We start from the raw sequence: 27,607 nt of genomic DNA on the forward strand, positions 1-27,607 counted from the left end.
GGTTGATGAAGGGGCTTGGTAAGTGGAGCAGATTGCAAGACACTGGGCAAATGTTAAGAAAGATCACCAGGATTGTTTATTATCATGAACATAACCCAAAGTAGAGTATTCCATAATATGTGAAGTTCAAGGCCAAATTAATACTTCAGGTAAAAGTGACATTTCTTTCTTGGTTTTACAAGACCAAGTCCTGAAACTTATGAAGCTCCAAACATCCACACAGTGCAATAATTTCTCAGAAGCCCTTGGCCTGGAGTGTGGTTTAAGTTGTGTTTATATAGAAAACACAGGCCATTATATCTGAGTGTTTGCTGAACTTTATATAGGTGTGTATTTACTTGGCAACCACTGACACATTTTTCCCCCATGGGTACACACTGTTCTATGCCTGGAAAAGGTTTGTTACCTTCTATGTGTGGCTGCTTTAAATGTCAAGGTTGCTGCTGCCATGCCTTCTGGCTTGGCCAGAATTATGTGCAAAATCACTAGCCTTACACAAGAAATGTCTTAAGAAACAGAGTAAGAACAGAGCATAAAACCCTTCCAGAAGTGTTTGCCTGGGTGCTTAGGTCACACACAGCTTTAGACATGCATCAGCAACTCATGCAGTTGCTGGGAGATGCACCGTCACTGTGTAATTACTGCCCTTTTCAAAGGAATTAGCATGTAGTTACTATGAACAACATGTTTTAGTTTGTGGAAACAATGCAATTAACTTGTCCTAGGCTAATAAATTAGAGGTAACCCAGGCTCATCTAACAGCTGCGGAGATGAGGGGTTGGCTGGCACCGCATTTACTGTGAGCTCTTTGAACTTATTAGCCTCTGTACTCAACGGGTGAGTCCTGCTTTGGGAGGGTTTAGCACATGCCCACATTTACAAAAATGGGTATTAAAGGAAGTTTGAACATGCCTGGCTAGGAGAAAGATGTCAAAGTGAAGAGGGAAAATGTAGTATAAACGATAAGCCATGACACGCTCACTTGTAAATGAAATAGAATGGCAATAAGACTTATGTAGATGTATACTCTGGGTCCACACTAGCATATAAGCCTTGAGAAATCCATCGGGAACTCACATACTGCAATTAGGAAGACAGCCCTGTACCTGCCCAGTGACATCTTGATTTTTATGATGGGCCAAGATGTTTTTTAACTCCCATGTCTTCTCTTATTTATATTTAATAATAATGGTCCTAGAGTTGATTGGAAAAGGCTGTTTTATGTATTTGTTGAAATAGTCACATATTCCAGCGGACAGTTTGATTATGAAGACTTTTGTTTTTTGAGACAAGGTTTCACTGTGTAGCCTTGACTGTCCTGGAACTTGCTCTCTGGACCACACTAGTCTCAAACTCACAGAGATCCATGTGTCTCTGCTTCCTGAGTGCTGAGATTAAAGGCATGCACCACTACTGCTGAGCTTATGAAAGCTTTTCTTTGGGCCTCCACTAGCATTCTGCTTTGGAATGTTTTGAGAAAATGATCCATCATCTCACTGCTAAGTTAACAATTGCTAGAACTGGAGGGGAACTTTAGAGCACCAAGCTCTGACATGGATCTGGCAGGTCTGGCTGGGTCTTGGTGACATCTCAGCTTTTTGGCAGTGACACATCATCAGCATGTTTGCCCCGAGGTTAGCTCTGGGATGCCCCAACAGTTCATAAAACACCATTTCTGATCATGTCTGTGAGGGTGTTTCTAAAAGAGGTGATGGCTTGAATCAACAAAGCAAATAAAGAAGATCCAGTCTTACCAACGTGGACAGCAGGCATCCAGTCCTCTGAAAGCCCAAATCAAACAAAAGGCAGAAATAGCAAATTTACTCTCTCCACAAGCTAGACTTAGGCTTCTGCTAGAAGCTTCTGTGTTCTCAGGCATTCACACTTGGACTGGTCCTCAAGCTTTGGTCTTGGGTTGAAGCTACACCAGGGTCTTAGTGACTTTTCTATTGTTGTGACAAAACACCATGATGAAGGCAACTTCTAAAAAAGTGTTTATTCGGACTTAAGCTTTCAGACAGAGTCCATGATGGTGGAGCAAAGGCTTGGTGGCAGGAACAGCTGAGAGCTCATATTTTGATAGGTAAGTAGGAGGCAGGGAGACACACTAGGGATGGTGTGAATCTTTGAAACCTTAAAGCACACCCCTAGTGACATAGCTCCTCTAACAAGACAATCCTAATCCTCAAACAGTCCTACCAACAGGAAGCCAAGTATTCAAAGATATGAGCCTGTGAGGGCTATCCTCATGAAAGCCACCACAATGAGCTTCCTTGAGCCTCTATCTTGCAGAAAAAAAAAATCATGAGACTTCTTAGTCTGTATAAGCATTGGACCAAGTCTTTTATCATAAGATGATCTATCTATCTTGATATCTATTCTCAATATCTATCTATCTATCTATCTATCTATCTATCTATCTATCTATCTATCTATCTATCTATCTATCTATCATCTATCTATATATCTGTCTATCATCTGCTTTTTTTATCTACCCCTCTATCTGTCAATCTTGTGGGCTATGTTTCTCTAGAGAATTCTGACCACTCTACCTCCTGACATATGCAAACCTTTCTCATTGGTTGGGATAATTAAAATTAAATTTAGGTTTTTTTTTTTTTTTGGTTTTTTGAGACAGGGTTTCTCTGTGTAGCTTTGCGTCTTCCTTGGAACTCATTCTGTAGCCCGGGCTGGCCTTGAACTCACAGAGATCCACCTGCCTCTAGGGATAATTAAATTTAGTTTTAATGACTAGAAAGAATTGTCTTTCCTCTATCTTCTGCTTGATTGGTAATCATAAGACTGGGTACTTTATCTTGACATCTGTTACCAATCTATCTAAGGGACAAGCCATTCAGTTATGAAGGCAGGCATCATATATTCTTGTTTAGCCACCGGTTCTCTTCTTGTCTTCCCACTGTGGTCCATCTACTCTCAAGTTCCTGTAGATTGCCAATGAGAAGATGGTAAAGCGACACCGTTGTCTGACTGGATGCGAGTGAGATGCTCTTTTTTTCTGGCATTAGAGAGCTAAGGACTCTGTGCAGCTATGTCAAAACTTCAAATATGCTTTTCAATTTTTTTCTTTAAAAGATTTCATTATTTACTTATTTAAATTTTGGAGGGCATGTGTAGAGATCAGAGGACAACTTTCAGGAGTCAGTTCTCTCCTTTGACCAGTCAGGTTACAGGGATAGAAATCAGGTCTTTACTATCTTGTTGGGCCAAAATATTTTACTGTTTTGAAAGAACGTTTTGGAGGCAGTCTCACTCGGTAACCCTGGCTGGCCTGGAACTTATTCTTAGACTAGGCTAGCCTTGAACTCACAGTGTTCTGCCTGCCTCTGCCTCCCAAATGCTGGAATTAAAGGCATATACCACAGCTGGCTAAATATTTTACTTTTGATAGAGTCTTTTACACATATGTTTGGGCATTTTCTTTCCCTATGTTATAGTAAATTCAATAATTTCATTGTGTTTTCTGCCCAAAGCAAGACCCAAATGGTCAATCTAACATTAAAAAAGGACTTTAAAGTAGATGCCATTTTAAATTATATTTATGTTTTAAAGATAATACACAGTTAGCTTTTGGAGTAAAGGTAGATCTTATTCTAGACTATTTAGAAATAATTCTAGCAGAATCTTAAGTTGACTAAACACGATATTCATATCTTCTAGCAGAGTTTATTGTTGATATATTACTTGAAAATTAATTTTGTAGAGCAAAAATATTCTTTGTTAGTTAAGATGAAAGATGAATTGATTTTGTAATAGTTTCATTTAAAAATAATAAAGTTAATATAAAAATGATGTTTTATATATCTATATATGAGTATATGCATGTTTGTAATGTGTGCAAGTTTGTGGTACATGTCTACATGTGTGTGCTTGCACGTAGAAGCCGGAAGATAACTTCTGGTGTCATTCCTCAGGCTCCATCCACCTGTTTTGAGATGGAGTCTTTCATTTCCCTGCAGTTCACCGAGTAGGCTAGGCTGGCTGGCCAGTGGTATTGCAGAGATCTGGCCGTCTCCTCTCCCCCAAGAATGTGTCACCATGCATGGCTTTATTTTATTATTATTTGTTCCTCACTGGAACTTATTTTCACGCAATATATTCTGATCACACCGTTTTCCTCCCCTCGCTCCTCTCATACCCTTCCTGCTTCCCCACTCACCCAACTCCATACCTATTCTCTCTCTCTTAAAAAAAAAACAAGACACACACACACACACACACACACACACACACACACACACACACACACACACACACACAAAGCAAAAGACAAATAAGACAAAAAATGTCCAAACAAAGCAATATGAGACCCCCTTTCTCCAAAATCTCCAAAAATACCATTGAGTTCACTTTCATTTGGCGAACATCTGGGCATGGGACCTACCCTGAAGTGTGGTTAATATACCCACATTTGTATATTGTAGATAGCTTCTTGGTCAGGGGGAGCCATGTGTACTTCCTCTTCAGTGTTAGGATCTTGTCTGGCTTGAACCTGTGCAAACCCTGGGGGTGCGACCACAGCTACTGTGAGTTCATAGGTGCGTCAGTTCTGTTGTGTCTGGGAGATGCTGTTTTCTTAGAGTCTTCCGCTGCCTCTGGTTCTCTGTTAGTTCCCATCTACCTCCCTGATGATGGATGAGCAAGGCACTGATCTAAGGGTATAACAGAATGTTCTTATGAGTCATTTTATAATGGGTGAGTTTTTTTCAAACTTGGACTCTGGGATCAAACTCAGTTTCTTTTGTTTTCAAGGCAAACACTTTATACACTGAATCATCTTTCCTGTACCCAAATGTTAAAGAATAACAATGTTTATGGGCTGGAAAGATAGTTCATTTGTTAAGAGGGCATACTAGTCTAGCAGATGATCTGAGTATAGTTCTCAGCACCTGTGCAGCTCACAGCTACCTGTAACCCTACCTGCAGGGGATTGGATGTTTCTAGCCGCTGTGGGATCATTCACTCATATGAACATACCCACACATAGACACATACACATAATTAAAATAATAAAATACATTAAAGTGTATTTTATTACATTTATTTATTGATGTATTACAAATAATACATCAATATTATTTTAGTAATCTTTAGTCAATACCCATTCTGCTATTTACTATACTTGCTTTGATTGTCAGTTCAAAATTAGAAGATAAAATTTATTTTTAAATGTCTTTTCAAAAAGTTTGGTATACATGCAAGGTATGTCAAAAAGTTTTGTCAAGATTCAACACTGGAATTTTCTTTACACACACACACACACACACACACACACACACACACACACACACGATGTTTGTATGTACATTTGCATGTATGTGCTGCCCATGCAGTCTGGTTGTGTATATATTTATCCGTGTGTGTGTGTGTGTGTGTGTGTGTGTGTGTGTGTGTGTGTGTGTGTGTATGTGTATGTGTAAGCTAGCACTTGATGGCAGATGTATTTCTCCATTACTTTCCACTATGGGTCTCCAGCTTTTTTTTTTCTTTTTTCTTTTTTAAAGATTTATTTATTTATTATGTATACAGTGTTTTGCCTACATGCATGCTTGCATGCCAGAAGAAGGCACCAGATCTCATTACAGATGGTTGTGAGCCACTATGTGGTTGCTGGGAATTGAACTCAGGACCTCTGGAAAAACAGCCAGTGCTCTTAACCGCTGAGCCATCTCTCCAGCCCCCTGGGTCTCCAGCTTTACCTGGTGCTCTCCGGTTTGGCTAGTCTAGCTAATTTGTATGCTATTCCTGTCTGCACCTTTCCAAGGCACGCTGACAACCCAGTCTGGCTTTCATGTGGTGCTGGGAGTTGAACTCTGGTTCTCACACTTATGTGACAAGCATTTATCACTGAGGCATCTCCCTTGACCCCAACAGTCTTAATTTTTCAATTAGTTTATCTTTGTTCCATAAGATTCTCTTTTTGTACGACAACAATGAAAGTCTATAAGCCTTAACTGAAATATATTTTCTTATTTCCTTAGACATTCTTTTTGAAAAGAAAGCTCATATAGGGCTTACTTGTTAAATAAATGAAAGAGAAGAGGTTGCATTTATGATAAAAGCTAAAAGAAAGGCTGGACAAAGAGGTGCTCGCAATGGCTTCCTGCTCATGAAGGCATGGAGCAGAGCCTTGGGTTGTCCATGAATGCGAGTGGCTACACTGAGCTCCATTTTTTGCTGCCTGAATCTTGCTGGGTAAATTAGCTAGCAACACTACCTTTGCCTCTTCTCACTTACAGAAAGGCTTAGCTCCCACGGCGTTAGGAAAATCGAACTGAAGGATATATTTAGAGCATGAAACATTGTAGTAGGCATTATCATTGTGACAAAAGATTTATATTCTCAACATCAAACTTCAAGACACTTCTCTTAGAAGCAATTAATCTCTGCACAGGTTACTTGTCGTTATGAGTTTATCTCGTCAGAAAAGCAGCTGGATATTATTAGCAAGAGAAAGCTTTCCTGGTGTGCAGTTTGGGTTCACTGATTACATGGTTTTAGCATTATAGCAGTAGATAAGAATTTTAGAAACTGAATGCCATCAAAACCAGTAGATTAAAGGAAAGTGTCCCTGACACCCATCTGTCTTCTCTAAGAGGAATGCTGCCTATGGTCTTGGTGACTGTCTCAGGCAGAACAAGTCAGCAGAGGAAAATGACAGAAACATTAGGGCATGTTTTATATCATTTTGTATTGTAATATTTACTTCTGTATTTTTTCCCATTCCTTATTGGACTATATATATATATATATACATACACACACACACACACACACACACACACACACACACACACACACACACACACACACATATATATATATATATATATATATATATATATATATATATATATATATCAGGGTCTCGTGTAGCCTAGGGTGGCCTTGAACTTGCTATGGAGATGAGGATGACCTTGAAATACTCCTGACTCTCTGTCCTAAATGCTAATATTACAGGCATGTGCCACCATGCCAGAGCCTTATTGTAATAATATCTTAAAGTTTGCATACTAACAAGATGTCTGATATTTAGTAGCATCTGTCTATGTATGTATGTATGTATGTATGTATGTATGTATGTATGTATGTATCTATCTATCTATCTATCTATCTATCATCTACCTGTCTATCTATTCCCACCACAGAGTCTTGCTAGACAGTTTAGGGTGACCTTGAACTCATACTCTTCTCAATCTTGCCTCTCCAGTGCTAGGATTATAGCATGCCCCACCACACCCTGCTAGTATCAGTGTCTTGCTGAATGAAATACACTAGTGAATCAGTAAGTGAACGGGTACAGAGATGAGAACTATTTCTCAAGGTCACCTTTGGACATGTTTCTTATTAATAGGCACTAAACTACGTGTGTCAGTGATGAGTGTCTAATTAAAACCACCAGCACTTTCCTGTGCCCGAGCTGATCTCAGAACTGTTTTTAAATTATCTGTGTCCCCTGTCTTAGTGCTTGACAGCCTACCAGTCTGCTGAGGAGGCCTCGTGACCATAACTCAACAACTATCCTTTCAGTACAACCACAGCTTTTAACTGGGTTTTGGGATTTGGCGAATGCTCCAAACCTGGGGCAGAATCTAGCTTTGAACAACATGGGAACCCACTGTGAAGTCCAGCTCACAATGAAATCACAGCCATCTCCTTGAAGAATAGTTCTGCTTTCATTTGCTTTTATATTTCTGGGGCTCCTTGCAAGATTGTGCTTGGGAAATCATCCATCATTGAAAAAGCTTGAGGTTTCTGGTTTTGTTGCTAAGAAGTATTAGATAGAAAGGTCTGTTCTTTGGAGTCTGTGGAAAAAAGACAAGTTTGAGTCCCTTTGTACTCAGGTTAACTTTTGAGTCACCAAAGCAAAACACACTAAAATGTAGTCTTGCTTTCTTGGGTGATTTTGGGTGAAGAAGATTGACAGCTTTGTTTAAGGGCACTTGCAAAGCTGCTGTAGGGCAGGGAGCAGACTTACTTCTCCTCTAAGTTAATACAGTTCTTTCCCTTCCCTATTTGGAGATAGTCCAGGATTATAAAGATAGTATCTCTCTCTGAGTCAGAGGCAGACAGGCTTTCCAATTAGGATAGTAAAGGCAATGTTTCTATAGGACTGAGTGGGGAAGTTTACCAGTAGCCCCTTTAAAAGAGTGGGAGTTTTCTAAGTTTGGGGTTCTTTAGTTGTCAATCAACCCAGACCCTCGTTTAGGAGTCTTTTGAAAATAATATTGTTACTATTTCTTTCCCTATTACCTTAGTGATAATCCCATCTCCCCCATCTATCCAGCAAAGCAAGTATTTTGATTATGAGATCCTCATCAACTTCTAAAAGGACTGTCCAAATTTCATTGCACAAAAGGATCACCTCGGGGCTTGATGGAAGCAGGTTGCTATGTCCTGCCCTCCAGGGACTTATTCAGTGAGTCTGGGTACCAGACTGAATTAGCTTTTGAAAGGAACATACTACTAACATGCATGCTTTAAGTTTGAAAAGATCAAAGATCCGAGCCGGGCGGTGGTGGCGCACGCCTTTAATCCCAGCACTCGGGAGGCAGAGCCAGGTGGATCTCTGTGAGTTCGAGGCCAGCCTGGACTACCAAGTGAGTCCCAGGAAAGGCGCAAAGCTACACAGAGAAACCCTGTCTCGAAAAACCAAAAAAAAAAAAAAAAAAAAAAAAAAAAAAAAGAAAAGATCAAAGATCCAATGTTTTCTTTAAGCAAAACTGTAAGTAGGTGAGAGGCACAAAATTAATCTGTGCCTTTCCTTTGCAGTATGCAGGTGTGACTGGAGAGGCACATGGGGATATTCATTGTGTACCCATTTAGAATCAATAGCTTGGAAGTCAGTTCCTTAGCACCAAGATCTTCCTTGCTAAGGACCTGGCTGTGACACAACTTGGCCTGAGATTATTCATCATGGGACATATGTAGTGTTTTAGAAATATTTTTCAGTGTAATGGGTTGCATTATCATCTTTCTAATCATCTTTCTAATATGTGTATTGCAAGATTGAGGTGATAGTTTGAAGCCAGAACAAGCCCAACCACTACTCAAAAATCAAACATTCCTGCAAAACTCTCTAGTTCCTTATCTCATAGGTTTTCACTTGTATGTTTTCAGTTTTCTAGTAAGATATGTTAATTCATTTTAATATGGGCTTGTGGTGTGTGGATTATCCTTAACATTTATTGTTAACACTGAAACTTGGTTGTGTCCTATGGGTTGAGTTGAATTTCTCAAAAATTTTAAAGTGCTCCTCGTTCATACCTAAAGATGTGATTGCATTGGAGATAAATCATTATTATTTTATTATTTAAAAATGATTAAAAATTTATTGTTTGAATATTTAATACAGTATACAGTATATTTTGATCATATATACCTCTCATTCCCTGATTTTATCTTCTTCCAATTTTCTCTAGGACCCTTCTTCCAACCACGTCCTTTCCTATTTTCACAACCTTAAAAAAGTAATCCAACTGAGTTGCTTGTATTAGCATGAGTGGAAATACTTGATCACAGACAACATGAAGAAAAATGAATGCCAGAAGCTCCTCAGCTCGGTGTGGAGCCTCATGTGTCCCTCTCTTATCCACGCTGGAGTGTTGATTGGCTCCATCTTGTTTAGGCCTTATGCAGGTAACCACAGCTGCTGTGAGATCTTGATTGCAAGGACTATGTCCTGTTCAGAAGACATGACCAACAACCCATAAAGAGGAATCCCATGCCTGGTCCTGGGATTTTTGTTTAATAACCCATAGCTTTTGGGACCAGTATTATTCACGCATTCAGGGTACTTTTGTTATAATACCGTTTTAAAATTATATTTGGAAAAACTAGTTTAGGAAGTAGTGGGTTTTCATCAGTCTTAGCTTTGGTTAGTCTTTCCACATCTTTCCATCTTCTCCATCACATACATCCTTATCCCTACTTAAACCCTATAAAGCTCAGTATTCCCCTTTAACTTTCATATCACCTGTATTCTACCAATCCCTTCCCACTTAAAGCGTCTTCTCCTCACCTCTCTTGTGGTTCTTTTCTGGCTTTCTTACCTCTACAGACACTCCAAGTTAAATACAAATTAATTTGTGAAACACAAAAATAAATTTGGAACTAGAATCTGCAAGTAAGAGAGAAAGGGCATATGTCTTTTTGGGTCTGAGTTATCTCATTTAGAATAGTATTTTCCAGTTTCATTTTTCTGAAGATTTCATGAAGTTCAACATTTTGGTGCTGAGTAAAATTCCATTGTATATATGTAATGAATATGATCAATTTCATTACTCATTTGATAGACAGCTGGATTGATTCTGTTTCCCAGCTACTGTCAATAGAGTAGCAGTGAACATGGATGTGCAGGTATCTCTGCGGTAGACTGTTGAGTCCTTTGGGTATGCCTGAGAGTGGTATAGTTTGCTTATATTCTGTGTTAATTTTAGCTTTTTGAGGTGTGTCCACTTACTCCCATAGTGGCTGCACCATCTTACACTCTTATGAGTTGTGAATATGGGTACTTTTCTCCAGATCTTCACTGTCATCCGTTTTCATTCCCCTGATGGCTAAGGATGTTGCACATTTAAAAAAATCCTCATTAGTCATTTGTGTTTCTTTCCTTTTTTTTTTTTGAGAACTCTCTATTTGTTTTACAGTCTATTTTTTGAGTGAGTCATTTGTTTATTATTTTTTTATATTTACTTTATTTGCTTGTATTCATCTGTCAGATATGTATCTGGCCAAGATTTCCTCCCATTCTGTAGTTTGCTGCTTCATTCAGTTGACAATTTCCCTTGCTGTCCACATACTTTTTAGTTTCATTAGGTCTCATTGTGGGTTAAGGACCTTACTTCTTAAGTAGTTGGAAATATCCAGGAAGTCTTTACCTATGCCTGTATTTTGAAGTGTGCTACCTACCCTTTTCTCTAGAAGTTTTGTGCTTTGTGTTGAGGTCCTTGATTCAGTGGGTATTTATTTCTATGCTGGGTGAAGGAGGAATTTAGTTTCATTCCTCTACACACAGATACCAGTTTCCCAACACTACTTATTGTCAGTCCTACCTCTTTTGCAATGAATTTCTGCATCTTTGTAAAAATTGGGTTGCCTTAGTTGTGTGGGCTTTTATTTGGGATTTTTTTTTCCTCCTCCATTGATCACTGTATCTGTTTCTGTGCCAGCACCCACCTGCTGTTTTATTAGTATGGTTGAGGAGTGTAACTTAACATCAGAAATTTCCATCTTTTACTGATCTCTTCAGTTTCTTTCTTTGGTGTTTGAAAGTTTATAATGCAGAGGACTACGACTTCCTTGATTAGGCTTATCCTATAATTATTTTTAAGTGTTGTAAATGAGATTGCTTTCCTGAATTTTTTTCCTTAGTTTGTTTGTCTTTGGTATACAGGGACGATACTGATGGTTTCTATGTAAATTTTGTATGCTGCCATTTTGTTGAAAGAATTAATTCAAAGAGTCTTCTGATGGAGTCCTTAAGGTCTCTTATATATAGAAGCATATACTCTGCAAATAATGACTTTGAACTTTCCCCCATTTAACATAATGTTGGCTATATGTTTGGCATTATGTTGAGACTTGTTTCTTCTGCTAAGTTTCTATAGGAGTTTTAGCTTGAAGGTTGTTGGATTTTATCAAAGTTATTTCTGCATCTATTGAGATGATCACTTCATTTATGTCATTTATAACAAGTATTTGTGTACAACAAACCACCCCTCCATGTTCAAGGTAAAGCCAGCTTTACCATGGTGAGTGATCTTTTTGATGTGTTCAAAATATCTTGAGAATTTTTACATCTATTGTCATCAGGGAGCTTGGTCTGCAATTTCCTTTTCTTTTGGATCTTTATTTGATTTTGGTATCAGAATTATACTAGCTTTGTACACAGAGTTTGGTTATGTTCTTTGCCTGTTTTACGGAATAGTTTCAGAAGTATTGGTGGTAGCTCTCCTTTGAATCTTTTTTAAAATTCACCTGTGAATCCATCTGGGCCTGGATTGTTTTTAGTCAGGAGAGCTTTAAGTACTGCTTCAATTTCATGGCTTGTTATAGATTTGTTTAAATTGCTTATCTCATTTTGATTCAATTTTGTAGGCCACATGCAACTAGAAATTAACCATTACTTTTATATTTTCCAATTTAGTGTTATATGTTTTTTATTTCAACTTTAAGAAAGTTTAAATGCATTTTAATTTAAATATAATTATATCTGGCTGTCCAACTCTCTCATGTCCTCCTCTAACCCCTTTCATGGCATACATGTTTTTAAGGTAGAATCTACTTGTATCAGTCATAATAACTCCATTTTCATCTCTAATTTCACTAATGCGGGTCTTCCCTTTATTTTGGCTGAGTTTCTTAGTCTTGTTTATCTTTTCATAGAATCACTGATTCTTTGTACTTCTGTTTTTCTCATTAATTCCTAATCTGATCTTAATGATTTCTTTTCATCCTTTGCTTTGGGATTTGGCATCATCTTCTTTCAGAGCCTCAATGTTTATTATTAAGTTATTAAGTTATTTATTTGAGGTCCTAAGGTCTTAAACATCTGTCCTAGGATCATTTTCATTGTATCCCATAGTTTTTTTAAAATTATTTTTTATTTATTTCTAGGCATATTTATATTTTCTTCCTTATTTTTTCAAGGATCCATTTGTCATTCAATACTGTGGTCAATCACCGTGAGTCTATTTGGTTTGTACTCTTTTTTTTTTTTTCTTTGAGACAGGGTTTCTCTGTGTAGTTTTGGTACCTGTCCTGGATCTCGCCCTGTAGACCAGGCTGGCCTCAAACTTACAAAGATCTGCCTGGCTCTGCCTCCCGAGTGCTGGGATTAAAGGTGTGTGCCACCACCAGCTGGCTCTTGGTTTGTACTCTTATTCCATTGTAATCAGATAGAAGTTATATAATTATTTCAATTTTCCTTTATTATTTGAGACTTGCTTTATGTCCTGATATAGCATCTTTTAAAGTGAAATTTCTACAGGCTGCTGAGAAAAATGTGTATTTTTCTGTGTTTAGATGGAATGTTCTGTAGATGTTTGTTAAGTCCATTTTCATGTAGGATGTCTTTCTTAGTTAGGTTATTTATTGCTGTGAAGAGACACCATGACCATTATAAATTTTATAAAGGAAAATATTTAATTGAGGCTGGCATACAGTTTCAGAGGTTTAGTCCATTATCGTCAAGGCAAGCAGCATGGCAGCATGTAGGCAGAACTGTTTACCACCCTGGGTGTAGCTTAAGCATATATGAGACCTCATAGCCTACTATAACAGTGACACACTTCTTCCAACTAGTCCACACCTACTCCAACAAGGCCATACCTCCTCATAGTACCCTTCCCTACAGACCAAGTATTCAAACACAAGAGTCCATGGTGGGGGGGGGCATACCTATTTAAACCACCACAGTGTCATTTAACTAATATATTTCTCTGTATTTTGTCAGAATGACATGTCAATTGATGAAAGTAGGATGATGAGGTCATCCATTACTGTTGTTTTGGGGTCACTCTGTAACTTGTAGTAATATTTATTTTATAAAATGGAGTGTGTTAGTGTTTAGGGCTAATGTGTGATTGGTATGTCTTTATGATTGATAGTCTTCCTAATCAGTGCAAGATGACTGTATTTGCCTTTTCTCATTAGTTTTGGTTTGAATTCCACCCCCCCACCCCCGCAGATATTAGAACAGTGTCATGTGCTTGTTTTTAGGTGCATTTGCTTGGAATACTATTTTCTATTCTTCTACCCCAAGATAATGTGTCTTTTTGTAGTGAAGTGGATATCTTAAAGGCAACAAATAGATGGTCCCTGATTTTTTTTTTACCTGTCTACTCTTCTATTTTTTGGAGGTAGAGGGACTGAGGCAATTAATATTCGGCATCATTATTGAAAAATGTGTGTTGATTCTTGCCATTTTGTTGATTTTGTTTTGTTTTGTTTTTCACGACAGGGTTTCTCTGTGTAGCTTTGCGCCTTTCCTGGAACTCACTTGGTAGTCCAGGCTGGCCTCGAATTCACAGAGATCCACCTAGCTCTGCCTCCCGAGTGTTGGGATTAAAGGCATGTGCCACCACCGCCCAGCATTTTGTTGATTTTTATACTGTTTGATTTTTTTTCCCTCTTCCTCTCTTGCTTAACTATTATCTAGTATGTTTTTTTTTTCTTTCCTGTGGCTTGGTGGAAATATTTATTTTCTTCATTTCAAAGGATTCTTTTAATTATCTCCAGTAGTGGTTATTAATTCCTTTAGCCTGGTTTTAGTGTAGAACATTTATTTATCCTTTCCTTATAACAGATAGATTTGGTGGGTATAGTATTCTGAGTTGGCACATTGTCTTTTAGAACTTGAAATACATCCTTTCATGCCCCATCCCCTTCCCCCCGGGCTCTTAAAGTTTTAGTTGACAAATCTAGTGTTATTCTGATGGTTTTCCCTGTATATGTGACTCAGAATTTCTCTTTGTTCTTTATATTTAGTGTTTCAGTTACAATAAGATGAGGAAAGGCTCTTTTCTCGTTTGTTAGGATTCTTTCAAAAATATTTTCTATGCCTTTACAGCAACAGTCTTCTTCTATCCCTATGACTCATAGATTTGGTCTTTTTACTGGACTGTATGTCTTAGAATTCCCAGTTCTAGCTTCTTATTATTTTATTTTTGTTCTTGTTGGATTGTTCCAATTCCTCCAAATTTTCTTCAAGTTTTGATATTCTATGAATGCTCCTTGATTAATTCAGTCTGTTTTTTTTTATTAGTATTTTCATCTGGTTGTTGAATTCCTCCTTCATATTTTGCACTAGTACTTTTATTTCATTCAGCTGTCTGTGTTGTTGATCAACAGCTTATTTGTTTCCTTGATTTCTTTGAAAATGTTTATAATTATTCTTTGGAGTTCTATATCTCAGATTTCATCCAACTCATATTCATTGAATGCCATTAAGGTAAGATTAGTAATTTTTAGAGGAATTTTGTTGCATTGCTTTTCCATGTCTCTTACGTTACTGCTATGGGATTTATGATTCTGGGGTATTTGGTTGTCCCACAATATTAGCTATACTTTTTTTCAGTTGAAGTATCTGTAATGTTCAAGTGGGATTTGGTTCTAGTGGAGTTGAACTTAGTAGATCAGAAAATATTTCCTCAGTTCAGGAGCGTTAGGGTTCATGGTGTAAACTCTGTATTATTTCTTGAGTAAGGTATTGGCTGTGAGAATAACCATAGCTGCTAGATAGTATAGCTTTGCAAATGTAATACTAAACAATCAACAAGGGCCCCCTTCACTTCAGTAACTGATAGTGGATAACAACCAAGGATAGTATAGTATATACTCAGATTTATTCAAAACGATTAGGAGTGGGAAGGAAGTGGGTGGGTGAGGATAGGGAAAAGTATGAGGTTTTATTAGTCAGGGTCTTCTAGAGGAACAGAACTGATAGAATGAATCATCTTTCTTCCATGTCCTTTCTATAGGCTGCCACCAGGAGGTGTGGCCCAGATTCAGGTTGGATCTTCCTACCTCAAATGATTCAATCACAAAAAATTCCTCCCAGATGTGCCCAGCTACTGAGGTTTTTAGTCATTTCCAGATATAGGCAAGGTGACAACTGAGAAAAAGACACCACAGAAGTCAACTTAGAAAAGAAAAAAATTAAGGTGGGTATAATAGGAGGGAGGGAGGCTGTGAGAGTCCACAGATTTTAGAGATTGTGAAAGCTATGGAGGTTATAAGTAAAGGGGACGGAGATGAGAGAAAATGAAAAAAAATGTAGGAATAAGAGGGATCTCTATGAGATGTGCATAAAAAATATAGTAGAGAATGTCCTATAGTAGACTAGATGGAGAAATGTACACATTGACCCTAAGCCTAACTGAACAATAAACAAACAAATGTCAAAAATACATATATTTTATATGTTTATTGTGAATATAACATAACTATAAATAATGTACATACAATTTAAATTTAAATATTTACATATATTTGTAGAGATTAAATAATAGAAAATAAGAATTAAAAAAAAAAAAACCCCAGCCACTTACGGAGTGAATTTCCAGCACAGCAGCACTGAGTGGAAAGGGTGAAATTATTCCTGGGCTTCTAGCAGGAAACACTTGGTGCTGGGTACGGGAGCTGTGAGTGCAAGCCTTTGGTATCTTCAGCCTCCAAGTTCCCTGAGGATTTGGCATGTCAGAGAGTGGAGGGGGTAAGTTCTCTCTTGGTAGTACTCTTAGACCCCGGCACTCCAGCTTGACTCCTTTGGGTCCTGCAGGTCAAATGTATATGACTAGAAGCACTTCTCTTGGGCAGCTCAGTTCCATGGTTTGGATTTGAGAGTAGTTGAATATGGGCTCCAGTTCTGATTATTCTTGCCCACTTTCCTGCAGAGAGCTCCGAGATAACTCTTTAAAGTGGTAATTAAGTTAAAATGAGGTATTCAGAGTGTCCCTAATCCAATATGACCGATGTCCTTGTAAGAAGAGGGACATAGATCAGTGGCACACAGAGGTAAAAAGGTGCAGGGAGAAGACAGCCAAGTAGATACATACCAAGTACATACCAAGTAGAGAGACTCCAGGAGAGACCAGCCCTGCGGACACCTTGATCATGGGCTGTCTCCCAGTTTAACTCACCCATCCGGTGGCATTTTTTTTTTTTAAATGATGGGCTTGCAGACAAATGGAGAAAAGAGTGCAAAAGGTGTGGTGGTATTGTGTTCCCCAAAATATTGTGTACCCTAATAAACTTATCTGGGGTCAGAGAACAGACAGCCACTAGATACAGAGGCTAGAAAACGGTGGCACTCACACCTTTAATCCTAGCATTCCAGAGGCAAAAATCCCTCTGGATCTCTGTGAGTTCAAGGCCACATTGGAAACAGCCAAGCATGGTGATTCACGACTTTAATCCCAGAAAGTGAGCCTTTAATCCCAGGAAGTGATGGCAGATAGCAAAAAGGTATATAAGGCGTGAAGACCAGGAACTAGAAGCATTTGGCTGGTTAAGCATTTGGCTGGTTAAGCTTTTAGGTTTTGAGCAGCACAGTTCAGCTGAGAGCCATTCAGATATAAGGACACAGAGGCTTCCAGTCTGAGGAAACAAGATCAGCTGAGAAGTTGGCCAGGTGAGGTTAGCTGTGGCTTGCTCTGTCTCTCTGATCTTCCAGAGTTCGCCCGGGTGGGTGGGACCCGACATGGACATGGCGGCGCTCTACGCCTGCACCAAGTGCCACCAGCGCTTCCCCTTCGAGGCGTTGTCTCAGGGGCAGCAGCTGTGCAAGGAATGCCGGATTGCTCACCCTGTTGTGAAGTGTACCTACTGCAGGACTGAGTACCAGCAGGAGAGTAAAACCAATACAATATGCAAGAAGTGTGCTCAGAACGTGCAGCTGTATGGAACGCCTAAGCATTGTCAGTATTGCAACATAATTGCAGCATTTATTGGCAATAAATGCCAGCGCTGCACAAATTCAGAGAAGAAGTATGGACCCCCATATTCTTGTGAACAGTGCAAGCAGCAGTGTGCGTTTGACAGGAAAGACGATCGAAAGAAGGTAGATGGGAAGCTCCTGTGCTGGCCGTGCACGCTGTCCTACAAGCGTGTCCTTCAGAAGACCAAAGAGCAGAGGAGACACCTGAGCAGCTTTTCTCGAGCCGGCCATCAGGAGAAGGGGCAGTACAACCGCCTGGGTGGTGACGGCCATTACAACAGCCAGAAAACACTTTCTACATCTTCAATTCAAAATGAAATCCCAAAGAAAAAATCCAAGCTTGAGTCAATCACAACTAATGGAGAAAGCTTTTCCCCAAACCTGGCTCTGGATTCCCCTGGCACTGACCACTTTGTCATCATTGCCCAGCTGAAAGAAGAGGTAGCCACTCTGAAGAAGATGCTGCATCAGAAGGACCAGATGATCTTAGAGAAAGAGAAGAAGATTACGGAGCTGAAGGCTGATTTTCAGTATCGGGAGTCTCAAACTTGGGCCAAAATGAACCAAATGGAGAAAACCCACAAAAAAGTCACAGAGCAATTGCAGGCCAAACACCGAGAGCTTCTCAAACAGGCAGCTGCTTTGTCCAAGAGCAAGCAGTCCAAGAAGTCAGGCACCATAACGTCTCCGTGAGGACCACAAGAAGGCTCCCAGCAACAACAGCCGGTGCTCCTGGGTCAGGGTTGGCCACCTGGCTGTTCTCTGGGAATTGTGCTTTCTTATAAAAATCTCTATTTTCTTACCATTACCCTTTGTGCGAATGTAGTGGGTTGAATGGACACACCTGGTTTGTGCCATGTTACGAGTGCATGCTGAGCATTTGGGGTTTCAGACCCACTCCTCCTCCTCTCCCTCCTCCTCTCCCTCCTCCGCTCCCTCCTCCACTCCCTCCTCCGCTCCCGGGTGCTCCTCCCTCCCTCCCTCTATTTTAGTACTCGATGTTTTCACTGCCGTCCTCTGAACCTTGAGGACTGCCACCTTGAGACTTCGTGCGCCGAGAGAGGCTTTCTCTCGCCAATAAACTTTTTGCTTCAGGGTATACTCTTGGGTTTTTCCAGGTATATTATGTATGACCTTTGTACTATGTATAGACAGAGTTTTATTTCTTTTTCAAAAAGGAAACCTTTTCTTGATAAAGAAATGATGGTAGCCTGGCTAGTTCTTGTAAAAAGCAATGCCTCTTCAAAAAAAAAAAAGAGAGAGAGAAAAGAAAAGAAAAAATAATCCAGACCTGTTTGCTAGCTTTTAGTAAAAGAATCCAATCATTTTTTTTCTTGTTACCTTAGAGTCTTGAGGCTAAGGTAAATGCTGGAGGTGTAAGTGTGGAGCTAAGTGCCTTTGGAGGACTCTGTGGAAGAGCATTTGAGGAGATGCTTAGGGTGCAGAGCATTGACCAGTCTGTCTTTAAGTAAGGGCAGAAAGAACGGTTGTCCAGGTTGTCCTGGACACTTCCCTCCCTCTCCCTCTTCTTTCACATAATGTTAAATTCCCACACTGCCACTTCTTTTTTAAAAACATCCGCTCGTGTCAGCTGTCATGCCAGGCTGTCAACAGAGCACTTTTTTTTTTTTTTAAACATGAGCAAATCAAGTGGGATGAGATTTGAACTCTTGTGTGTTTCCCGGGGTTGGCATGGGCTGTGTGATGGGGAGGAGTCTCACTGCACTTCCTCCCTCTGTCCACCCCATCCTGTGAGCTCCCTGTTCTGACTGAGAATGTCTAGAGAGCAAGGGTTCCTGGCAGCAGCGGGGTCTCCCCCAGCGTGCCCTTCTCCCATCGTGACCCAGTAGGCAGGTGGGAAGGGAGAGGTTCGGATGTGGAGCCTCACTCTTGGATTTTTGTGAAAGAAACTAGAAATGGGTTGTATGTGCCCTGACCCAACACAGACCTTGGGATCAGTGCAGGTGCTGCTGGCGTTAGAGCAGATCATGGGGACAGGTGACATTTGTACCACAGTCCACCAGCGTCAGAGCAGTCACGGTCACTTGTCCACAGTGCTCTCTAGTTTGTGGTGGCATTCTCAGACAAATGGACAGAGGTACGGCCATGAGGGCTCTTTCTGACAGGAGGCTCGAAGGACATGTTCATATAGTACTGTGGTAGGGAATGCAGCTTTCCCTTCTAAGCAGGGAAAACTGCCTTGTTGAATCGTTTTGTAACTTTTTGAATGAGAAACTTTTAGGTAAAGATAAATTACCATACGATATATTTCAGGTCATTTGTGTTGGTCCTGGTCTCTTAAACAAAAGGTAAAACTGAGAACTCATGCATGGAAATGTGACAGTACACAGACGCTCATTTAGTTTTATACTAAATCTTTTTTTTAAGGTCTTAGCATTTAATATTCAGCAAACCTATACATTTTCTAAATTACCATGAGCTCCTGAACAGTAAAGAAGAAACCTCAGTCTTGAAATGTTGATTTTTTTAAAAAAATCATGACAGCATTTTACCATGAAATTGAGTAACTTTTGGTAACACCTTCTGATTCTTTGTATGTTTGTAATAATGGACATTTTAAAACATAGGAACGTTTTGGTTTGTACAGACTTTGACAGATGTGTGTTAATAAAATTCATTTTGACTCAGATGAAAAAAAAAGAAAGAATATAGATGCTTATTGGTGAAATTATTAAGGCCATTCCACGTAGTTAAAAGGAAGATTTATTTAGTGGGTGACTTACAAATGAAGGAATAGGTAGATTGCGGGGGTCTGGGGAAGGTGTATCGCAATCCAGCGGTGTTCTCTGGAGCTCTGCTCAGTCAACCTCCACCATCTAGGGTCCAGGAACAAAAGAGAGCGCTTGCCCATCCAGGTCTCGGGTCTCCAGACGCCTCCCTTGGCCCCGCCTCGTAGGCGTGACAGTTGTCAGAGTCTCTATGGGGGTTGGAACTTCCAGATCCAAGCTGGAATGGCTACCCACTACATCTCCCCCTTTTTGCCTAAATAAGAATGTTCTAAACTAGTACAAGACCATATACAAAGGAATGGTTATCAAATATTGTCCAGGAATAATGAGGGATAATGACCTAGATAAGATGGAACTACAACCAATGCAAACAATATCAAGCAAGAAACACATACTAAAATCCAGAGAAGTATAGAGCATAGGTAAATGGCATGTTATAAAGATCATTCCAAAAGGTGTCCTATCCTAAAGAACCTGAATCTAATACTTAATATGTTCTATCTAAGATGGTGCTTTCTTTAGCAGCCCTAGAAAGAGGGCTTAGCAGCTCAGGTTACATACATTAGAGTGAGCTTGCTTGTGTCCTTTCCTTCAAGCTGTAGGGTATTGGTAGTGGATCATACCTTAGATGCTACCGACATATATTAAGATTATTTTATTTAATAAACTATTTTGGATAACACCTTGGAGTTCCCAGCCTTAGAAAGCTGAATTACCAGCTTATTTTAATAGATGTTTTCCTCTAATGAATGGTCCTACTAACACACAGCCTTGATCTATTTAGTAAGTCCCTTTTGGCTGTCTATTGTATGCTGAGGATTTTTCCATGGCATAGATGTTGGTGAAATAGCAATTTGAATGAAAACTTCAGAGCCATGTGCTGTTTACATTTAGTGTGTGTTGGTGTATGCAGACTTAAAAAATATACACTTAAGCAAATCATTATTTAGCATATCAAGTGAAAATAAGGGGAAGGGAGAAAGAAGACAGATTATATTCAGGGCAGAGGAAACTGGACAGTAATTTTACAAAAGGTGTCAGAAGGCCTCTTTGTAGCGCTAACTTGATGCAGAGCCTGAATTAGTGTGGGGTGTGTTGATGCAGACATGCGCTGTCCAGATGGAAAGATTTTTTCTGCAGTAGATGCTGGAGAGCGGCCACCAGACTGTCAGAACCTTCACAGATTGGCTCAGCAACAAAGAGCCTGCCACGGATATGCCAAACCTACAGACTCTTCCTTGTGGGACGTTAAACTTGGAGGTAGGAGGTAGTCAAAAAGGGAGACAGAAATGGAAGTAGTTTTGATTTGAGTTAAAATGTAACTCTAAGAAGCCAGTTTGGGATTTCTAGGGCTCTAAAGCCTGTGGATTTCCCCACTGAGGAATTGTCAGGATGCTGCTCAGACCGAGAAGAAAGTTTTTAAAGCTGCATCCCAGCTGTCTGTTCTGGTGCTCACCAAACTCCTCTATTTTCTCTTTTGATCACAGTCATCTTACATTTTTTTTTACATGGTTGCATTTTCACATTCATGGTTCTAACAGGGAAAAAAGACAGCTTTTGACAGCCATGGATCTATTAGGGCTCTAAATATGTACCGGCTACAAGAGATCGTGGAGACCAATGATCGATAATAAGCAATATTCCATTAACCACATCCCACAAAGTAACAAAGGGAAATGTAACGCCTCGAAACAGGTCAAGAAGAAGATAGTTATTACTCCACAGAGGGAAATGGGTGCTAAGGTCAAGTTTTCCTTTTCCTTTTCTAGGCCACAGTAGTGAAGATGTGTGGAAGAATTTGATACAACTTGCCTTTGTTGACGAAAAGACCCCACATTGTGTACTCTGATTTTCAGACCATTATTTCTCTCCTTTCTGCCACATCTGTATCCAGGTATGGGAATCAGAGCATTAGTTTTAGATGTGAGGACTGTTTGCATTGAAGAGCTGACTTATAGCCAAGCAGTTACTAAGACACTGTGTATGAACTGTATATTTTAGTAAGGAAGTGATTATCCTGAGAGTAAAGGATACTGAACCCAAGGGTTATGGTTAAAACATTACATTTTATAATTCTTGAATTATTGATATTAAAAGATGGTAAAAATACAGATATTATAGCTAATCAGAAATGTGTTATAATGAAACGTCATTTCAGTGTTACCCGGTGTCATTTTAAGGAGTATGAAAGTAATAATGTTAAGGAAAAGGTCCCACTAAACTATGGTCCTCACAAGGACATACTTTTGTACCCTCCTACATCTACAATGACAAGAGAGGTATTTGGCACACAATAGGTACTCAGTAAGTAATTACTGATGAATGATTGAAATGTTAGAAAATGGATGATCTGGAAATATGTCCAACCTGTGGTCTATAGGCTGCATGCATAGATAACTGTGAATTCAGCCCAGCACAAACTTAAAATATGATGAGGTGTATGCGATCATTTTCTGTAATTAGATTTTGATTGTTTTATAAATTATTTGATTTTTTATTAGTTTCATGCATGTACATAATGTATTTTGATCATATTTACTTGCACTGCCCTCTCTTGTTCATTTTTCCACTCACCTTGAATTACTCCTATATTGAAAAAGTCCTTTATATTAAAAAAAATTCCACTGAGTTTAATTAGGGTTTTGAGAGTGACGTAGTATTTACTGGAGCATGGGCAAGTTGCCAGTGGGTATACTCCTGAAGAAAATGAGCCCTCCCTCCCTTAGCAACCAGGAACTTCCAGGAAGGGGTGGTAGAATGTTGATGGGCCCTTTTGTACAGATCCTGAATAGATAACCACAGATACTACAAATCCATAAAGACACTGGCCATGGTGTGTCCAGAAGATAGTATTTCACAGTGCTCCCCACCCCCACCCTCTGGCTCTTACATTCTTTTGGCCTCCTCTTTCTTGATGTGTTTGGCTCTTGGAGGGGATGATACAGATGCCTCATTTTGGGCTGAACAGTCCACAGTCACTGACTCTCAGCACTTGACCAGCTATTGGTCTCTGCATTAAGTGTTACCCACTGTCAAAGCAGACTTTTCTGGCCAAGGCTTAGAGGTCCTACTACTCTATGGCTACAAACAAAAATGTTTAGAAGGTAGTTTGTCCATTCAACAAAACAACAGTAGTAGGTTCCCTGCTAGGGCCTAGGACTTCTACAGCCATGGGCTTTTGACCAGATTTATAGGCTCAGACATGACCACTGTCCTGTGGAGCAGGCCTCGTTGCCATCATAAGGCAGTTGGTCTCCCCATAGCAGTCATCCCAGCCCAGAAGAAGCATCTACGCCAGTTCCAGCTCAGTTTCTCTATGTCTTGCAAGCGAAGTGTGTGGTGTCTTCAGCAACTTACCCTCTACTCTGGTGGAGAGTGCATGATTTTTGAAGATGAACTTGAAGATGAAGTGTGCACATGCTTGATACACTTCGTAAATTAAATTGACCCTTGAAGATTCCATTTACTTCTGACATTCTACTGCTTAGGGGAAAGAACGGACTTGTCACCATACCTCTTGCCTTGTCTACTTTTTTGGTCTTTTTTGTTATTTTGTCTTTTTTTTTTTTTTAAACAGAGCTGAGGACTGAACCCAGGGCCTCACTCTTGCTAGGCAAGTGTTCTACCACTGAGCTAAATCCCCAACCCCTTGCCTTATCTACTTTACTAGCCATATATCATCTAGCCCTTTATGTTCTTGGGTTCTACATCCATGTAGTCAACTAGCCATGGATCAAATGTTTGGAAAACAATTATATTTTTACTCAGCAAGTCATTTTCATTATTCCTTAAATAATGTGATATCACAACTATGTATATAGCATTTCTATTATATTTGGGCTTACGATATAATTGTGATTATAGAAGCAATTTAAGGTATACAAGAGGATATTGTATAGGTTATATGCAGAGAGTGTGTCATTTTACATAAGACATTGAGATTTGAGCATACACAGATTTTGGTATCTGAAGGAGGTAGGTGTTCTGGGACTAATGCCCCATGGAGGAGAGGGAATTCTGTTGAGGAAAGAATGGCAACATGAATAATACTAGGCACTGATGATCTTCTAGGCATCTGTTACCTCCTTTCCCTGCTTAAGAGTCCTTTTTTTTTTCTGTACCTGAGTCCTGCAGCTGTACTTTGAGAACAGTTGTGGTGATTTGAATGAAAATGGGCCCAATAAGCTCAGAAGGAATTGCATTATTAGGAGGTGTGGCCTTATTGGAGAAAGTGTCACGGGGGTGTGGGGGGGTGAGCTTTAAGGTTTCAGATGCTCAAACCAAGCCCAGTGTCACTCTGTTTTCCTGCTGCCTTTGGATCCGAATGCAGATTTCTCAGCTACTTCTCCAGCACCATGTCTGCCACCATGTTGCCGTACCTCCCATCATGATGACCTCTGAACAGTAATCCAGCCCCCATTTAAATGTTTTTCTTTATAAGAGTTGCTGTGGTCATGGTGTCTCTTCACAGCAATAATAACCCTAACTAAGACCACAGTGGAAGCACCATGATGGACCATAAATAATTTAAAGTAGTCCTTGCAAACCCATTTCTCTTGAGGCAGTGATTGGATGAGATTAGCATTTTCCTGACCCGCAAGGACTGGCCAGGAGTACACCCCAGTCCTGAGAGGCACAAGGAGACAGGTGCCATGAATTTGGGGGAAATGTATTTCTTAGGGTTTTGAGTGCTACTGGAAGGCACCTTCTTGTCATAATTGTTTTAGAGGTGTCTAGAAGCCTCATGCCACAGCTGCTGTGCTTTCACAAAGGCTGTCAGCTAAGCTCATGAAAGGTAAAGCTAACAACAACAACAGCAGCAAAAATAAATGAGGTCTTTGAAAAACTACGTCTTCGCTGTTCATTAAAGATTTGTTTAACCTTTGTAGCTTCATTTGAGGGGTCACATGAAATTCTTGCCTATTTTCAACAGAATGACGAGCAGTGTAGAGATGAGCGATCATCTACCTGATTACAGTGAGCCACATATGGTGGTAGGGAAGCTGAGAGTAGAGTAGAGGTGAATGACTGTCTACATAGCAGTTCTCAACCTGTGGGTCCTGACCCCTCTACAGGTTGAGTGATACTTTCATTGGGGTCACCTAAGATCACCAGAAAGCAGATATTTACATTACAATTCATAAAGCAGCAAAATTACAGATATGAACTAGCTACAAAATTAATTTTATGGTCAGGGGTCACCACAATATGAGGAGCTGTATTAAAGGGTTACAGTATTAGGAAGGTTGAAAATCACTGGTCTACATGGTTACAGTGAGCTATATATGGTGCAGAAGAAAAGGCTCTTTGTTCCACAAAAACAATTCCTTCCTTCTTACAACCCCACTATGATAGTATAACTCAACTGAATAGGATTGGCAATGGAAACTTATCATTAGAATAAAAACAAGTAAGCATCCTAATAAGTATATTAGGGAAAACAATATCTTAATTTCATTACCCCCTCAAAGAAACCATGGCCTATTAACATTCCCTACTCTGCCTCCCTGAGTCTCTAGCAATCATGAAGCATCCTTCTGTCACACTGAGCTTGCCCATTATCTGACATATATTATAAAATCAAGTTTACCTTGATTACTAGCCTTTTAAGTTCCTTTCTCCTCTCTAAATAGTCCTCTTAGTTTAATTTAAATGACAAATAGCTTCTAATTTAGGTGGGCTCAGTTCCATGAGTCCCTATAGTAAATGATGCATAAAGCTTCATGTTTAGTTTTCCCTTTCTTTTTTCTTTGATATCCATTCAGGTCAGTGATACAATGATACAGAATCGTAAGGAGGGATAAAGAATACAAGGAGTAGGACAAGGAGGTAGAAGAAGAGGAAGAAAAAAGGAGAAGGGATAGGGGAGGAAGAGAATATGGTAGTGTTACAGAGGAAGGACCAAAGAAGCAGCCACTGAATGATTCTGCAAAGATCAGCACTCCACTTCTGCAAACACAAAGGGATGAAAAGACAGAACTAGCTACTACATGACGCAAAACATTTCTCAGGCTTCATAGAGTAGGACAGGAACCATTATGGTATATTTCAAAGAAACCCTCTGTTTCCACGTTAACCTATTTCTCTAACAGAGCATCTAGCTTGGGTTAACGCCTTACTAGCCACAAGAAAAGAAAATACAGCGAGCGATTTGATCATTTTTGGGAACACAAGAACATCTCTGCAAAGTGTAAGAGATCAGAAACACCTTTTAAAATAAGAACAAAGGAAGAATTTGACTATGAGTTTCTATTAAACAGAGGCAATTCGAGATCGGCCAGGAACAGTAACCTAAAACCAACTATGCTAGCACAGCATGTCTTGAGAGAGCCTGCTGCCTGTCCTGATTTTCAAGTTTAGGAAACATTGCTTTGTATTCGTCATGAAAGATTAGCTGACATTCTATATACTAAATTTAACTGAAAAATAATGTTCCTATTACAAATTGTGGTTGAGAAATCCTCTTCTACCCGGTAAAGTTGCACATAGATAAGACATATGCAAATGAAGAGATGAATAACTAAAACTTGTTTTCTCATACCCATAGGCTTGACTACTAGGAAAGATTCACTTAAAAGCCTTATCTTCACACTAAGGGATATCAATTTCAGAACTTCTATGAGAACCCGTAACATAAGGAAGGCTCTGGTGTGATTATACAGGATTTGCAAGGCCCATGGAAGGTTTCATCTGTGGTGCAATCAATCAGCTGGGAAGTTCTCTGACATCTTTTACAGACGCAGTGAGAGTCCATTTTTTTTTTTTCTTCCACTGAAGCTGGCCTGGTTTGGACAGATAACTTTCACGAGTAAAGGCTAGCATGAGGGGCACTCAAAGCCTTTCGTGGGTAGTCAGAAGCCTCGAAGCTTCTTCCTCAGTCTTCTCGGAATGGTTGCACGCAGTGAGACCAGGCAGTGTGCAGGCATGCGGGTCTCACAGTCCCACTCATGTATCACCCTCCAGGGTCCTCCAATACCAGTCCAGCGGAGTCTACAGCAGTGTGAGGGGCTTTCTGAGCTGCCCAAATAAACCCTTAGCACCTCGCCTGGTAAGCAGAATAGAACGGCTGTGTCAACACTAAATTTGATTAGACTGCTCTCACAGCCCAGTCACAGCAGGCTTTGCATGATGAAGTTGTGGATCTGCAAGGACTGGAGAGGCCCATCTGAGGACTTGCAATAAACAAGTGCTGTAATTATGGGTAGCCCTATGACATCAAGGTGAACTGTTAATGATTTTGTTGCTTAGTGACGAATCTCCTTAAGCTTCTGTTTTATGTCTTCATCACATCTAACAGAGGAAAAAAAAAATTACATAACGTTCCTTTATCTGCACTCTGTACTTGATCTGAGTTCTGCCAGACGGAAAGGGCTGGCACTCTACCTACTTGCACTTTGCT

General features: G+C 39.8%; 1 long non-coding RNA gene and 1 pseudogene across 1 annotated transcript; both read left to right on the plus strand.

The window, feature by feature from the left end:
• Positions 1–1,527: 1,527 nt before the first annotated feature.
• On the plus strand, positions 1,528–27,607 carry LOC143269982 (uncharacterized). The gene is made up of 3 exons (XR_013046797.1): positions 1,528–1,634; positions 2,018–2,083; positions 26,756–27,607. It is a non-coding gene; the product is annotated as an uncharacterized LOC143269982 (long non-coding RNA).
• On the plus strand, positions 17,222–18,338 carry LOC102914081 (protein FAM76A pseudogene; annotated as a pseudogene).

This window comes from Peromyscus maniculatus, chromosome 21 (genome assembly GCF_049852395.1).
Source record: "Peromyscus maniculatus bairdii isolate BWxNUB_F1_BW_parent chromosome 21, HU_Pman_BW_mat_3.1, whole genome shotgun sequence".
Lineage (NCBI taxonomy): Eukaryota > Metazoa > Chordata > Mammalia > Rodentia > Cricetidae > Peromyscus > Peromyscus maniculatus.